This window comes from Myotis davidii, unplaced genomic scaffold (genome assembly GCF_000327345.1).
Source record: "Myotis davidii unplaced genomic scaffold, ASM32734v1 scaffold378, whole genome shotgun sequence".
In the NCBI taxonomy this organism is placed as follows: domain Eukaryota; kingdom Metazoa; phylum Chordata; class Mammalia; order Chiroptera; family Vespertilionidae; genus Myotis; species Myotis davidii.
In genome coordinates, this window is record NW_006290631.1 from 1,729,204 (window position 1) to 1,733,724 (window position 4,521).

Sequence of the window (4,521 nt, forward strand, 5' to 3'; positions counted from 1 at the left end):
TCTCGGTCTCCCTTCCTCTCTTGAAGCATGTCCTCAGGTGAGGATTAAAAAAAAAAGAAGAGCAAATTTCAGGAAATGAGAAAAGCAGGCAGGGATTTAAAAGAATAATTTTTAAATCTGTATATTTTTTGAATAAGTAACACGTTCTCATGGTGCAAAATTCAAAAGGTACAAAAAGCCATCCACAGTGAAGTTTCCCTCCCAGGTCTGTTCGTTAGTCAATGAGTGTCCTTCCCGGGAAGAAACCACATCTCATGTGACCACATATTTGAATGTCTCTCTTGTCCTGGACTTTTACTTTTTTGGGAGGTTTCTCGTGTGTTCTCCATAAGCAACATGCGTTTCCGCCTGCCCCTCCCTCAGCTCCCAGTACCTGGCTGAGGGCATTGGACAGCCACCTGGCGAGTGTTGTGGTTCAGCTGACAGCTTGTCTGGAATACAAGAATACCTGATGAGTCAGGGCTGAGAGCATCTCTGTTTGGTGGTGAATTACCTGCATTTTCATTCACTTAGGTTCCTGCTCTTCTAAGATAAGCCAAGAAGTGCTGATGGTCACATGGGGCTCACTCCCGCCGGCTTCCTTCCCTGAACCATCGCTTCCATGTGTGTGGCTGCCAGTTCAGGATGGTTTGGGGCTCACTCACGCATTTTTCAGTTGTGCAAGAAATGTCAGCATTTTCCAATACTTTTTTGGCCTCTCCGATTGTTTTTCTCTTTTGGCTTCTGCAAGGAAAAATCCTTATCCCTGCCTCATCTCTGCTTCACCCCCGCCCTCACCCCTGTCCCTGGCTCCACCAACATACACCCACTTGCACTTTGGGCCTCCTTCCACCCTTCTTTTCCAGGAACCCCTGGATAGGAGAAAAACACTGCAAGGAAGAATCCTGTCTTCCCTGGACAGGACTGTCTGTTTGCTTTTTTTTAAAAAAAATATTTCTTTATTGATTGCAAAGAGAATGGAAGAGGGGGAGAGAGAGAGAAACATCAATGATGAGGATCATTGATCGGCTGCTTCCAGCAGATCCTCTACTGCAACCCAGGCATGTGCCCTTGGCCGGAATCGAACCTGGGAACCTTCAGTCCACAGGCCAACGCTCTAGCCACTGAGCCAAACCAGCTAGGGCTGTCTGTTTGCTTTTGCTCAGGGTTGCTTCTAGGTGTGCAGAGTTCTATGGATTCTTATTTTCTGCCCTCCTCTTAAGGCAATCTCCCCTGGCCATTGTGGACAGTTTACCGGCGTGTCCGCCACTTCCCATGCACTCTGGGGCCCTGAGTGCTGGGGACCAGGGGCCTGTGAGAAACTTCCCTCCGGCTTCCTCCCTCCTCTGGATGCTTCACCAGCGGTCAGTCAAGTGGCAGCCCCCGCAGCCATCCGGGTGCCAGGGGCCAGTGATTAAGTAGCCAGGTCTTGAGCTGACTCCATCCTGGGTTGTCATAACTTGGCTGCAAGTTATTTTGGTCTCCGTGACTTGTGGCTGCACCATGATTTCAGTTTGATATCTATCACCAAAGTGACTAAAAGATGAAAATAGAAGCCACAACAGGAAATAAACAACTGCACATGAGATATTTTATTCCATATTCCCTGCCAGCAGATGATTAGAATCAAACTCATTCACAATAGTTTGGTGAACTTCTAAACTTTTTTTTTTCTTTCTTCCTTTTAAACGATCAGAATAGTTTGAAACAGGGTGCTTGTCGGTCTCATTTAGGCCCGTGGAAAGGAAAGGAACTCCCTTTCTAGGCACCCCAGCCAGCCAGGAGTTCTCTGCGCCCCAGCTTCTTTCTTGGAAAGGAAAGGAGTAAGAATGTGACTGGGTGGGGCCCGCTCTCAGGAAGCCTCAGGATGTTAACCGATTCAGGGAATGCCAGGGCGCCAATAAAGCAGCACCAGCATTGTAGCTACTTGCCCAGCATCCCACCCATCATCTACTTAGGGCAGTAAAATGGAGGAGGAAAGCCGCGTGGAGAGGGCAAGAGAGGGGTGACGCCTGAATTAAAACACCCACAATTACACTGTATGGGAACATATCTCTGCAAGTATATGCATGTTCCACCCAGACAAGCTGTGACGTCAGATTCCACTGAAACACCCACTACCCCTCCCTGCCCTGTGTGTGCCTGGCCTCTCCTTACAGAGTGTTAGCACCATTGGCCAGATTTCCAAACGTTCAGATTCTCCACAATCCGAAGCTTACTTTGAGTGATGACATTTGCTTTTCGGTTTAAGTCCTTTCTGTCACTTCGAGAGCCTTGCCTTGCCTCTCTTGAAGAGTGAAGATCTTCTAGGGAGGCCCGAGCAGAGAGAGAAATGGGACCCCGAGAGCAGGAACCTTGCCCAGAAAGCTTCTAAAACCCTGCCAACTGCTCTCCTGATGTGAGGATCACCACCAGTGCAAGTTATTTAACCAGTGAGTGGCAGGGCCCTAGCCAGGAATCAGGTTTTCTGACTTCCAATCTGGTATTTTTTCCTCAGCGTTTCTAAGGTTATACATTTCTCAGACACCTCGAAAATCTCATGTCTGTCTCTTCTGTCTTTCCCGGCCTATGCTGACGGGATCACCCACATCTAAACCTTTCCCTCATCCATTTTTCTGTTTTTCTCCTGGGCTTTCCAGGCTGCTACCTTGGCAGGTTGCTTCTTTAGAAAGTTACACACACACACAGAGTGTCTTTTCAAGAAGCAATATTTTTATTACAAAATTATGAACTTATACAAGTGCAGCCTATGTGGCCTTACAAAGTAATGTATACACCGAATGGCCAGATTATTATGACCACCCCATCTGTATTTCATTGACACCTGCAAAAATACTGAATATTGAAAACTTCCTAAGCAAATACTCAAGGTTTTATTATTATTATTATTTGCATAACTAATTCACTTCATTGTACTGATGGGGTGGTCATAATAATCTGGCCACTCAGTGTAGAATGCCAGCGTCTTTCCCATGCTACAGTGTTTCTGCACTTGTCATCTCCAGGTAGTCGGGACCCCCTTGCTTGGAGATGATTATGTAATCAGTGTTCCTGATTTTCTCTCATATTTATATCTCCAAAGGTGCTTTAGGTGGGTTTGGGGTGAGGTCCAAATGGCGCTTTAAGTCCTATCCACTATGTTGATTCCTATATGTTTATTGAGCATCTATTGCATGTCAGACATCTGTAAATTGTTGGAGGAGAGTGGGGCTGAGCTATAACGCAAAGAGTCATTTGTGCTTTTTCCTTTTATGAATGTGTAATTTAGCTGGAAAAATGGAAATAGTACATCTCACCTTTTCTAAAGATCCCTTCAACTCCCCAATCAGTTTCATTGTCCTCCTGATCTCACAATTCTAAATGACATGAAAAAAAAATCGTATTTCATGAAATAAGATGTGAGGTTAGATCACCATGCCAACTAGTGGCCTCGTTAATACCGATGCCTATATATTTAAATCAGTACGTTTCGCAGTACCATCTGCTTTCACAAACTAAACGCTTCTGGTCCTCTGCCCTACCAATGTTTTACCCGTTTCCATGCAGTCGTCTGTCAGCGGGTCTAGGCTTCCTCCAGATCTGGAGTCAGGGGATAAACTCTCTGACCCTAAGCACCTTGAAAGCTACCGGGCCAAAGAGGGCGCAGAAACAGCCCGCATGCATATGCATGTCCTGGGCAGGTCTGCTCCAAAGGTAACCTTCCCGCGCCGGGAGGCGGGGTGACTGAGGTCTTCCGGGCTCCAGAGGAAACCTGGCGGCGGCGGGCGTGCGAGCCCCTCCCGCTCCCCTTCTCTCGCCTGGATGCTGCCCCTCGCAGCTCGTCAAGCAGCCAAATGCATTCCAGAGCTGCGCACAAGACACACTTCTCCAGGCAGTCCTAGAAACCCGAGCTCGGAGCGGGAGAGGGCGGGAGGAGCGCGCGCCCCCCCCTGAGGTCACCCGCCGCCTCCCCGCCCTCGGCGGCCCGGCTGTTCCCTCCAGCGCACACCTCCCAGGGCCTCGGTCCAGTCCAGTGTAAATGTCTTTTAAACCGAGACAGCGCTCTCCTCCCCCTTCCCTCCCGCGCGGCCAAGGGATCTGCCGCCAGGGCCTTTAAAACAAAACGAATGAATGAAGCGCTAGGGCAAGCGCGCGGGACAGCCACGGCGAAGCTCCCCGGGCTGGGTCTCCATCGGGCCACCGACCGGCTCGTTCTGCTCCAAAACTCGTCTGCGAAGCCCGCTGGGTGCCCTCGGGGCTTCCCATTTCTCCTCTGATCCGGCCAGATCTCAGTCGACTCTGGGAGCTTCTTTGCTCCCCACCTTTATTCGCACCCCCCACCAAGGTTCCCCTCTCTGCAAACCCCGGAGCGGGTGGCGGTGGCGGTGGCAGGGGGCGGGGGGAAGAAATAGCTTTTAGAAACCCGATCTGTTGTTTGCGAAACACAATCGCTTTTTTTTTTTTAAAGCGACAGGGTGTCTAGACGGCCACGTGACGAGGCCGGAGCCGGGCGCGCCACTGCGCAGTGGAACCAGCAGAGCAGAGGGCCCGCGGGGGGTGGGG